This window comes from Stenella coeruleoalba (genome assembly GCF_951394435.1).
Source record: "Stenella coeruleoalba genome assembly, chromosome: 2".
Taxonomy (NCBI): domain Eukaryota; kingdom Metazoa; phylum Chordata; class Mammalia; order Artiodactyla; family Delphinidae; genus Stenella; species Stenella coeruleoalba.
In genome coordinates this window covers 181490593-181503164 of record NC_137147.1, presented here as the reverse complement: position 1 = coordinate 181503164, position 12572 = coordinate 181490593, and the positions used below count along the sequence as shown (strand labels likewise).

General features: G+C 54.7%; 1 protein-coding gene across 2 annotated transcripts in view; it reads left to right on the top strand.

The window, feature by feature from the left end:
- Positions 1–3683: 3683 nt before the first annotated feature.
- BAMBI (BMP and activin membrane bound inhibitor) overlaps positions 3684–12572 on the top strand; it is a 31564-nt gene continuing 22675 nt past the window's right edge. Inside the window, exons 1-2 of one of the 2 annotated variants that reach the window (XM_079910661.1) lie at positions 3684–4572; positions 4717–4777. The gene's annotated coding sequence lies outside the window, so the exon portion shown is untranslated. Of the gene's footprint in view, positions 4778–12572 lie in introns of both variants that reach the window. The other variant, XM_079910659.1, reaches the window with a different exon arrangement.

Here is a 12572-nt window from a genome sequence, read left to right as displayed (position 1 = left end):
TTCCTTGGTTGTTTTTGGCTGTTTCTTTGGCTGTAGGTTTACTGTTTGGTGTTTAAATCATGGAGTTTTCAGAGCTGGAAAACATCCTCGAGGGCAGTATTCTGATGTCCCTATGGACAAGACACTTAGTTGTCCATGTGGAGGTGAGCAGTCTAGGGCAGTGCCTGGGACAGAGGGAAGGAACCCAGGAGGAAGTCATCTGAGCAACACAGAACCTGCAGGAAGGACGTGCTGGGCTGTTGCAGGAAGCCGTCTGCCTACCCTCTTCTATCCACCCTGAAAAATCCAAAGGCTTTGGCTGGCGGGGTTCTACTCACCACCCACTCTCATCATGCGAGTGGGCTTGAGTGCCACATGTGCCAGGACCGCCGTGCTGGCCACTGGACCGGAGGAGGAACAAACCAGGCTAGTTGGAAACAGGAGACAGGGAAGCGGGCCATTTGATGAGAGCGCCGGCAGGTGGATGGGGCGGGTCAGGAGTCCAGCCAGGGGATGATATTAGGGACAAGCTGAGAGTCAGCTGGCACCTGGGTACCTGGCTTTCCTTACCTGCTACGTTTACAGCCCAGGGTGAGATGCGATTAATCTCCGCTGGGAACACCGAATGGTCAGCCAGGACAGTCAGTGCAAAGGAATTCAGATAGACCTGAGTTCACATCTCAACCCTGCGGATTTCTAGCTCCGAGACCTTGTGAAAACCAGCTCTGGGAAGTGTGATCTTCCTCGCGGGTAACACGGGGATTGTGTGACCTGCTTTGAAGGGTGATTGTGACAATTAAATGAGAGACGATGGACGTAACGGAAGGTGCTGAATCGATGGTACTTACTGTCCATCTAATTTGGGGGAAAGCAGGCATTATTGTTAGTGGGCTTTGTATCTCTTAGGAGTTGGCAAGAATTTAAAAGGGGGGGAAATAAAAAAATAAAAGGGGGGGAAGTTACCTCAGTAGGCGGGTGATGGGTTAGACCGGCTTCGATCTGATCTTTGCTTTTCTGCTCAGATCCCAGAGGGAACAGAAGGAAGCAGAACCCAGCCAGGAGAAGCCAAACCTACAGAATGAGACAGATCCCTCTCTTTCCCAAAGAGAGAGGCCAGGGAGGGACGGGGTCCAGTATCTGCGGACCTGTGAGCAGCACCGTGGTGGCTCTAGAAACAGAGCTTGGGACTTTCTCTACCTGAAGAGGAAGGAAGTGGAACAATCTTCCCGAAGGGGAAGAGAATATGAGTTCGATGTAGCAGTTACCACCTGTGGGTGTTTCATTTTAACCAGGAACGTGTGTATTTGCTTCACCCTCCATCGGGCCTTCAGTTATACTGCCCTGTGGTGAGAAGCCATGAAGGGGATTTCTAGCAAATTGAACTACTTGGTTGCTTTTGTGTAGTGACTGCTCCATGCACTGCACTTCTCTGATCGTTCAGCTTTCCATCCCGGGCCAGTGCACGTACGAAGCCAGGATGTTTGTTACTTTTGTGGGGTGGCTACCAGCCGAGCCGGTGGTGCCCGGACAGCAGTGATGAGCCTCAGAGGTACCGGACCGATGTGCGAGGCAAACGCAGCCACGCTGCCTGGGCTACAAAGGCAGCCACCGCGTTCAGTCATCGATCAAGTCCCTGCTACAGATTGGGTTGTCGCACAAGATCATCTCCGTAGCCGCTGTAACGACCCTGCGGGGCGCTTGTCCTCTACCCGCCCAGGTAGCGGTGGAGTGGCTGGGAGTTAGGCCAGGTCTGTGAACCGGACCAAGCCACCTGCCCACCCTCTGCTTCTCTGACAGGGAGCTGCACGAGGGGGGGCTCTCCTGCCCTTTCTCGCGCAGTATGGCCCCTGCATACGAGCCTTCAAGTCGCGAGCTCTCAAAGATGCGAACGTGCGTTCGCGTGCCCAGTCACGTGAGTTAGTTCACGTGTCTGGCGTACGTTGTCACGTGCGTGCATCCTCTGCAAGTGGTCGTGCTTTTGTGTACTTTACAGGACTGTGTAGACCACAGTAGTGCAGCATCTTTATTTCAAGCCCAGGATGTCCGGAAGCGAGCGTGAAAGCAGTGGTATATAGCCGACTGTGTTAGTTGGATACCTAGGCTAACTTTGTTGGACTTACAAACAAATCAGACTTACAAATGCGCTCTTGGAATGGAACCCGTTAGGATGTAGGGGACTTCCTGTATTTCCTTCCGTATCTGGCTTAAGCCGGTGATGCCGGTTTAATCCCGGTTGCGCAGTCACCGCCGAGGCGCAGACACACCTACGAGCTAGCAGGAAGCGGGGTTCGCACCATGGGCTCTGGGGGTCCCGGCAGCACTGGCAGGGCAGCTTCAGGGCCCAGTACGAGCTGCAGCGTCTGTTGGTAAAGGGTGACATTCTCTTTGCCCATTCACGCGGCAAACATTAATTGAGCGCCTTCTCGTGCGCCAGGAAATTTCCCCGGTGCTTGGGCCACATCACTGAACAGCAACCCCCCTGCCCGCTGGAACGCGCACGCTTCCACGGGAAAACAGACAGCAAATGGTAAACATCACACTTAAGTAAATTACGTGGTGAGTTAGAAGGTGATAAGTGATATGAACACAGCACAAGAAGCGCAGGGTGAGAAAATCCAGATGCGTGAGTGGTGCGGGAACAGACCCGTTTTATTTCATTTTTAACATTATTTTGTCTTTTGATTTTTTTGGCTGCACCCCACGGCACGCGGGATCCGAGCTCCCCGACCAGGGATCGAACCCGTGCCCCCAGCAGTGGGAGCGCAGAGTGCTAACCACTGGACTGCTGGGGAGCCCCATGTTGCCACTTTAAATAGCGTGTTGGGGGGTCAGCATGGTCGAGCGGTGACACGGAGCCAAGACTTGGGGCAAAGGCCCACCGGCTAGAGCAGGCCTGGCGTGGGGCGGGCGGAGCGATCGTCAGGGGCACCGGCAGAAGATGAGCTTGGATGGGTGGAGGGTTCAGATCACGTGTGGCCCTGGAGGCATGTAAGGAGTGAGCCAGGTCCGTTGGAAGGTTTTGGTTGGAGCAGATCACGCTTACGTCTTAGAGGGCTGTGTGCCGAGAAGAGACCGAACGGGGGTGCAGTGAGGGGAAAAGCAAGGCCCTTAGGACTACTGCAGCAGTCCAGGCGCGAGGTGCTGGGGGCTGGGCGGTGGCGGGCGCAGGATGCCGTGAGCACTGGGAAGGCGGCCGACCTCGCTGCTCGGTGCGCTAGATGCTGGGGGATGGGGGTGACCCCGCGGTTCTGGGAAGAGTGAAGCAGAGAGGTGGGAGGTGGCCCCGGTTGCTCCCAGGACAGGGCTGCAGATGGCGCGGGGCCGCTTGGGCACCTGCAGCGCTGGCACGGCGGGACGTGGCCTCCACGAAGGGCCCGGGATCGGGTGGAAGGACCCCATTTTCACCGCTCAGTCCCTGCGGCCCTCGAGGGGCTCAGGGGGGCACGATGCTGGCGGGTGAGGTGGGTCCGCTGGGGAATGTGTGTGTGTGTGTGTGTGTGTGTGTGTGTGTGTGTGTGCGCGCGCGCGCGTGCACGTGCGTACGTGTGTGTGCGTGGGCTGCGTGTGCGTGCGTGCATGCATGCGTACGTGCGTGTGCTGTGCTGCATGTGCGCATGCGTGCGTACGTGTGTGTGCGTGTGCTGCGTGTGTGCATCTGCACGTGCGTGCGTGCGTACGTCTGTGTGCGTGCGTGTGCCAGGGAAGGGTCCTGCCTTGGGCAGGTGGGGGCAGGGGCGTGACCACGCGGCGCTGCCTCGCCAGGGCCCCAGGCCCTCGGGGCGGCAGGGACCCCGTGCACCTGCCCACCAGGCCCAGCGAGGTTTGTTACGCCAGAGGGAGTAAAAGCCCACCTTGGCGCTGTGGGCCCTGCTGGGCCCTGGCTGCGGGACCTCAGCGTCCGGCCGGGCTGGCGGCTCGGCGGCGGCTCGGGGCAGCAGCGGGAGTCAGCGCCCTTCCTTGCGCCGAGGACCGAGGCTCGCCCGGGGCAGCGCGGCTCAGCTCCGCCGCGGGCGCCTCCAGGGGCCGCGACCTTCCCTCTCGGAACCGCCCCCGTGTGGGTGACGGGCTGTGGGGCCGCCAGCCCGACGCTGCCTGAGCCAGGGCCCCCGCCGGCCGAGCAGACGACCCCGCCGCCCGCAAGGAGAGCCGAACGAAGCGGGGCTCCGGGCTCGCTGGCGAGGTCGAGGCCTGTTTGTCCACGGCGTCCGCAGCCGCTTAGCAGAGTCCGAGCAGCCGAGTGCCTCCCGCCGTGAACCCAGCCCGCCCTTCCAGAAGGGTCGGGGCCCGAGGGAAAGGAAGGCCTCTTCTGGGGGGTCCTGGACGCGGGGCATGCGCACGGAAGCCTCCAGAAGACCACCAGAAAGGCAGGAAGGGGGACTGCCCTGGGGGCCTGGTGGCTAAGGGTCCGCGCTGCCAGGGCAGGGGCCCGGGTTCCATCCGCGGCCGGGGAGCTGGATCCCACTCGCCGCAACTAAAGAAGATCCCACACGCCGCAACTAAAGGTCCCACACGCTGCAACTAAGACACGGCGCAGCCCAACAGACAAACAAATACTATTTAAAGTCAAACGGAATAAAATAAAAAGGCCGGAAGGTAGGAGGGGAGTGAAGGAGCAAACGGAGGCGTCCCCGCCCGCGCGGCCGGGCCCCCCGGCGTGAATAAGCCTCCGTCCCCGCGGAGGGGGACGTTGCCGCCGCGCACGAGGGCGAGAGACCTGACCGCACTCTCATAACCCAGGTTTGCAGGACGTGCGGGAAACTCCTGGCCCCTCCGCGCTAGCTGTTCTGCCAGGTGCCAGGTAAGCATTTGGGAGGGACGCTTTCCCCTCCGGGGCCAGGTGGCCCTCAGGGAGGCTGGCAGAGGCGGGCCTGGTCACAGGCTCCGGCCCTCCTGCCCGGGGGTCACGAGCGCCCTGCACGCGCCACGGGGCGCCTGGGGTCGTGGCCTCTGCAGCCGGGGAGCTGCCCGCTCACCCGTCCTGCGGGCAGGACAGCGGCCCCTGGGCGGCCGGGGCCGTGCGCGGGAGTTCAGGCCTGGGCGGCGGCTCCTGGTAGAGGCACGAGGCAGCCAGCGAGGCCTCTCCCCGCCGGGGCGCCCGGGAGTGACGGCAGCGGATTCGTGTGGTCCGTCACACGGAGACCGCCGCCGCCGCCGCCGCCGCCGCCCCCTGCCACCTCTGCCCCCAGCTCTGCGACCAGGGCCGGGCCAGGCCGGGAGGGCGGACGGGCAGGGGGTGGGGGGCGGCGCTGCTGAGGGGGAGCGGGGCCGCGGTCCAGCTGAGGCTGCCGTGTCCCGTCCCTGCCACACCCTCTCCAGCCCGCGTGGTGCCCAGCCCTGGGCTCTGCAAGCCGGGGCCCTGCCCGGCAGGACTCAGCTGCAGAGACCTGGAACGGGTCACGTCCGGAGACGTTCGGGCCGTGACGTCCAGTGGTCCCCAGACAGGTGAAGGGGCGTCCCCGCAGGGATGGTGCCTCCGCTGAGGACGCTCCGAGGGGACGTGTGATGTTTAAAATCCTGTCAAGGTTGTAGGTCTGGCAAAGCAAGACTTTACAGGCAGGAGAGTCTCTAAACCCCAGGAGGGCTGCAGAAAGAGGTAGAGGGCCTGCTGGGGCAGCCCGAGGGGCCAGACGGGTGTGAGTGTGGAGGCCTCTTCCAGCCTGGGGATGCGCTGGGATCTGAGTTAACGAAGAGATTCAGGGAGAAGAGCCTGTACAGACCAGCGGGCAGCTGAGAGACGGGCGCGTGCACGATGTGCGAGGTGTGCACAGGGGCGGCAGGAAGCCCAGCGCTGATGCTTTCTGATTCAAAGGAGGAGCGAGAAGCATGAGTTTTGTGACCGTACTGTAACTAGACACTGTCTGTGCCTGGCCGGCGTTGTCACCGGTGCCACTTGAGCAGACCTGGTGGCGGGGCCTGGTCTTCCTCCCAGAGGCTCGTGGGCGCCTCATTAAACACGAGCTCCGGCCTCAGCTGTGAAGCCCTGCTCTGGACGCCTTCTGCTGACGCCAGACCAGTGCTGCTCGAGCAAAGCTGCAGGATCAGGGCTGGGGAGGGTTTGTTTATCTAGAAAACTGAATCAGCCTTGGACCTAAAACCAGAAACTGTGACGTATCTAGACCAGAGCTGGGAAAACATCCTCACAGTGTTCCGAGCCTTCTGGTGGCATCTCCTCATTTACAGTTTATTTGGGATGGTGATGTTTAACGTTCTTGGACTTTGCAGAAACTTACTGTATTTCATGGCCTTCATTCACCAACCTCCCAGAAATCTGTATCAAAGCAAAAGCCTGTACTTACGGTGTTGGGGGGTTGCCTTCTGCTCTGAGTTCTCCTGTAGCCCAAGCATCTTGCTTGGAGACACTTGGGCTTTTGGGAGTTGGGGGTAGGACCCTGTGATAAGCGTGCAGACCTTCAGTCACTCAGTGAGAGCTTCTCCCTTGTTGAGGCAGGATTAAAAGGTCAGCAGCACTCAAAATATAGAATGGGGTGGCCTGTGCTGGACTTCTCGATTCTAAATGAAAAGACTGCAGTCTGTATATTCCTCTTTAAGTATTCTCTGGATGCCTTCCACAAGTTATGACATGTTGTAGTTTTATTATCCTTCCACTGGAAAACTTCTTTGTTTTGTTTTGTTTGCTTTCATTTTTATTTTATGTTTTTATTGAAGTTTAGTTGATTTACAGTGTTGTGTTAGTGTCAGCTGTACAGCAAAGTGATTGTTATATATGTATATGTTATATATAAATATATTAAGTTATATATATCTATTCTTTTTCAGATCCTTTTCCACTATAGTTTATTACAAGATACTGAATATAGTTCCCTGTGCTGTACAGTAGGTCCTTGTTGCTTGTCTGTTTTATATATAGTAGTGTGTATCTGTTCATCCCAAACTCCCCTTCCCCTTTGGTAACCATAAGTTTGTTTTCTGTGTCTGTGAGTCTGTTGAAACCTTTTCTAATTTCCCTTTTAACTTCTTCAATCTGTGGGTTGTTCAGAAGTGTGTTGTTTCATTTTCAAATATTTGGGGTTTTCCTAGTTATATTTTTATTATTGATTTCTAATTTAATTTCATTGTAGTCAGAGAGCATACTTTATATGATTTCAATATTTTAAAGTTTATAGAGACTTTTTTATAGCCCAGCATATAGTTTATGCTGGTAGAGGTAGCATGAGTACTTGAAAAGAACGCTGTTCTGCCCTTGTCAGGTACCTAAAAATGTAGGTGGTAGTGTTCAGATCCTCTTGTTTTTCTTGATTTTTGCCTGGTTATTCTATTAGCAATCTTGTCAATTGCTGAGAGGGGGCTGTTAAAATCTCACACTAGAATTGTGGAGACATCTCCCTTTCCCTTTAATTATAGCAATATTTGCTTCCTGTGTTTTGAATCTCTGTCGTTAGACACACACACATTTATGGTTGTTATGACTTTGGATGAGCTGATCATTTTATTGCAATGAAATGTCCCCTTTCATCTCTGGAAGTACTTCCTGTCTTTTTTTTTTTTGGTGGTGGTACGCGGGCCTCTCACTGCTGTGGCCTCTCCCGTTGCGGAGCACAGGCTCTGGACGTGCAGGCTCAGCGGCCATGGCTCACGGGCCCAGCCGCTCCGCGGCATGTGGGATCTTCCCGGACCGGGACATGAACCCGCGTCCCCTGCATCGGCAGGCGGACCCTCAACCACTGCGCCACCAGGGAAGCCCAGTACTTCGTGTCTTAAAGTCTCTTTCCTCTGCAGTAATGCAGCCCCTGAGCCGTCTCATGCCTGCTCTTTGCTGCATGTATCCTTCTCCATCCACTTACTTGCAGCTCACATGTGGTGTTGTATTCAACCTGCACTTCTTCTGGACGGTGCATATATAGAGAATCTCTATTCTGACAGTCTCTGCCTTTCAGCTGGAGTGTTTAATCCATCAATCTTTAACGTAATTACTGACATACTTGCGTTTGGATCCACCACTGAGTTTGTCTTCTCTTTGTCTACTCTCTTTTTGTTCCTTTTTCTTCCCCGCCTCACAGCCTTCTTGATCTCACCACCAGGCCTCATGGACGAGATTTGTATCTGCAGCCTGGGCCCCTCCCCTGGACCCCAGACTTCGAGATTCAACTCTCTCCTCAGCGTCTGTCTTTGGGCACCTAGTAGGCGTCTCACACCCACACCAGGCCCAGCCTCCCGACGGCCTTTCCTGCTCCTCTCTCAGTGGTCCCCTCGAACACGGTGGCGATTCTTCCTGGTGCTTCTTCCGCATCCCCCTTCTCCTGGTCAGCATTCGCCCCGTCCTTCCCGGCCTTCCGGCCAAAACTGGAGTCGTGCTCGACTCTTCTCTTTCTTTCACCCTCACATTCAATCCATGCGTCTCCCGTCTGTCTCATCTTCGACAGACACAGAACCCACTGCTTCCCACCACCTCACCTGGACATCCTAGACGGAGCACCCTCACTGGTCACCTGGGCCACAGCGCCCACCCGCGGTGGTCATCCCGCAGTCTGCTCTCAGCGCAGCAGCCAGAGGGATTCTTTGAAAAGCTAAGTCGCGCCTCTCCTCTGTGATGCAGCGCCTCTCACTGTAAAAGTCAGAGGGTTTACAATGACCTATCAGACCATTTCCCGTGTCTGCTCTGTCCTCTTCTCCTCCTCTTGATCACCCCATTCTAGCCAGCCCAGCCCCTTTACTGTCCCTCAAACTCTGTTTCTTGACTTTTTTTCGTTACTGCCTCCTCCGGGAGCAGAAGGGAAGTGCTGTTTAGATATTTTATTCCTAATGACCCTCTTACATCACCCCATGAAATCTTAGCGCCATAAATATACTGCATTTGATTATCTACCGTCTCTGTGTTTGTGCTTTACACCAGCGGTCCCCAACCCTTCTGGCACCAGGGACCGGATTTGTGGAGGACAGCTTTTCCATGGACGGGTTGAGGGTGTTGGTCGAGGCGGTCATGCGAGCCACGGGCAGCGGCAGATGAAGCTTCACTCGCCCGCCCACCACTCACCTCCTGCTCTGCGGCCTGGTTCCTAACAGGCCGCGGACCAGTACCAGTCCATGGCCTGGAGGTTGGGGACCCCTGCTTTACGCATTAAAAGAGTAAGCTTTTTTCGTCCTCCAAGAGTGAATTTCCTGCCCCTTTGGATGATGTCTCCCTGTTGAGAATGCGTGCTTTCACTCTTTGCATGTAGTTCTACCTCAGGGCCTTTGCACCTACTGTACCGTCTGTGCACAACACTCTTCCCCCATCGAGCGGTCAAGCTCACTCCCTCACCTCCCCCAGGACTTACTAAGATGGTCACTTTTCAGAGAGGCATCGCTCGGTCACTCTGTGGGAAGAGTGACTCCGTGACTCAAGCTCCCCACTCCCTTCCTGGCTCTGTCCTTTCACCTGAGCACTTGTTACCAACTGGCATCTCCACATGTTACTCACCTATTTTTTGTTGTCCCTCTGCCTTCACGAGAGTGCAAATTCCAGGAGATATTTGCGTTCGTCGATGGCTCCCGGATCCGGCCCATTTCCTGGCACACAGAACATGCCCTATTAAACACTTGTTGAGTGCACGCATGCCGTGCTCACCTGTGCGTACCTGCCTTCACTGTGTGGCCCCGTGTGCCAGCTCTTCCTCTTTTCTCCTTTTCATCTACCAAGTCCTGTCTTTGCTTTAAAGCCCAAGTCAGTACCAACGTCTCCCTGATCCCTTTCCTGGTTTTATGTCCTCAAGAATATTATAAAGTTTTGGACTTCCCTGTGGTTAAAAATCTGTCTTGCAATGCAGGGGACACCGGTTCGATCCCTGACTGGGGAATTAAGGTCCCACATGCCGCGGGGCAACTAAGCCCATGCGCCATAACCGCTAAACACCACAACTAGAGAGAAGCCCGTGCACCACACTGAAGAGCCCCGTGCTGCAACGCAAGATCCTGCATGCCACAACTAAGACCCGAGGCAGCCAAAATAAATAAATAAGTAAACATTAAAAAGAAAGAAAAGAATATTATAAAGTTCTTATACCCTGCACTCCTGGCAGGAGTTACAGAACTAGAATTAACTATTGAAGGCTGAACTTCTTTTCTTCTTGGTCTAATACGCCTCAAAACTATTCAGTGACACTACCTTTTAGCTCCAAGAGATGCTGGGTTATTCCTGAAACTGTGAACGTTTATATACCATCAAAAGACTGAGTGGAATGGGGGCGGGCTTCTGAGTTGAATGTGTGGACATAAAGAAAGGAGAGAAAACCATTTCATCTCCAGGCTGATTAACACCGTTGAAGTGTGCTTGGGTGGATTCAGCCGGCCTGGTGCTACTGGAAGTCAGGAATATATCTTCTTGCTGGTTTTCATTGCATCAGAGCATGTTGTTTTAACCCAAGGGCCTCAGGAAGTGCAGAGTAAATTGGAATGCTCAATCAAATAAAAGACGTCTGCTTAAACGGAGTAATGGCTGGTTGTGCCGCAAATGCTAAAGTTCAAGTTGACATTCCAGCCTGAGCTCGTAATGTTATTACTGAGGACCCTGTAGCAGGGGGAAGGGGAGAGGGTATCAGACTTCAGCACACTGGCTGGGACTTTTGTTACTTTAGAAGAGAATGAACCTTGTGATAACCTAACTCTTTTGTGGTTATTCATTTTCTCATGTGTTCAAAGGTCAGTCTGGGCAGGCCAGCAGGTGTCGATATACTTTGCCATTTGCTTGGTGGGCCTTGGCTGGTGGAACAGAAGTGCCTTGGGGAAATTGCAGTCCACGCCGTCCTGGCCATCCCATCTCTCCAGTGCTGGCGGGCTGGGGAGGGAAGGGCGATCCTGTAGCAGGAGTGAGGGAGGCGCTCTGTAGCCCACGGCCCTGCATTCCGGAGGCCGTGGCTCCCGGCGTCATCTGCGTGCTGTTGACCCAGGAATAGATCAGTGAGTCTGGAACCTCTCAGTCGAAAGAGTAAGTGATGGTAAACTGTTTGCCTCTGGCGCAAGCCCGCAGTCCCTCCTGTAGTATTTTAGTGAGTCCTCACGATGTTCCCAGGCGGCAGGAATTGTCTTCGGGACCTCCACTTGGTCAACGAGAAAGTGGAGGGAGACACTGAAGCGGGAAACACACTTTGGCATCACTTCTCGCATCACATAACCTGTGCAGCCACAGCTCCCGGCCAGAACCTCGGAGCCCTAGGGCCGCCCTCACCAGGTAATCACGTAACGAGGAAGCACGTCCTCCATGGTGGGCGTTGTGCTACGTGCGTTGCACGTGATGCCTTATTTTTCCTCCCAGTAACCTTATGAAATGGTTATTTTATTCCCATTTTTAAAATGAAAAAATAAAGGCTTAGGAAGACGTGAAGACTGCCACCAAGGGTATGGCAAACACACAGCTGCATCAAATCCATCTTTATTAAGAAAAATAAAAGACCGGAGGAGTCACAGACCTCGCCACGGTGTTGCCAGGGTGCAGCTGGCGTTTGGGGTCCAATTGTGCCTTCCTTATCCCAGTCCACTGCCCCCTAAACCCTGGGGGAGAAACACTTAGGGGGTGTGAGGCCAGGGGGGTTTCCAGGCAGAAAAGCATCCTCGTTGAACTGTTAACTCAGAAGCCAGTGCTTTGCATCCTAATCCAAGGTAATAGTTGAAGAGGCGTAACTGCTACCAAGTTTAGGTGAGAAGGTAGTTGGCTGAGTTTGTAAAACCCAGGCTAGGAAGACGTCAGGGAGAGACCAGCTGGCATCTCTGGGTGGCTCTCAGCCAGTTTGCTAGAAATCCTTTTGCTGAAACTCCTTTAATAAGCTTTTACTGAACACTTACTTTACTAATTGTTTCGCTCCTTTCCCTATGGCTAGCACTGTTCACACCCCAGTCCACGCGTCACCCCAGCCTTTGCCCTCCTCTGCTCGGCCCCTGCCGTTCGCCCAGGCCCATCTCTTTCCGACTGGTGCTCGGACACTCTCCAACTTTCATGTCGGCCGGGAGGCCAACGATGTTTGTCCTTCCCTCTCTGCTCAGAATCTTGTCTCAGGGCCTCAGGCTTGCTTGGACAGGGATTTGATTGTAAGAAAGAAAGCTCAACTCTCTCGGTAACGAGTGACTTGGGAGATCCCACTGGTCAGAGCCTGTGCTCCACCCAGCCTTGCCACATTGCCAATGAGGGATGCAGGACCCTGTGACGGGGTGAGAATCTCAGGAAGGAGCAAGGTTTTTAATCTCTCTTGCAAAAGCTCTATCCCGGGTCAATGTTTCATAACACAACAAGCACAGTCAAGTCCTTGTAAGACAGTCCATTTGTCCTCAAGTAGAAACATTTAAGATGATGGGTGATTTTTTTGTGTGGTTCCTTTATCCTAAAAACTAGGTCCACATTCCCTGTGGCTACACTGGAGCTGTCAGCATGAGAGACTCATCACAGGCAGCGCTCCCCGAAGGGATGACGGACGTGCTTGGGAAGTTCATCGCCGTTGATGGTGAAGGGTGTGTACAGGGGAGGGTGCCTTCATTCCCTCCAGTTGCAGCCATCGCTTTATACCACCTGTCTGCCAACTGTCTCCGAGGACTTGCTGTTAACCAAGTTAGGTGAACACAGAAAGGAATCCAGAAAGAGCTAAGAGATTTTAAAAATCAAATCTGAG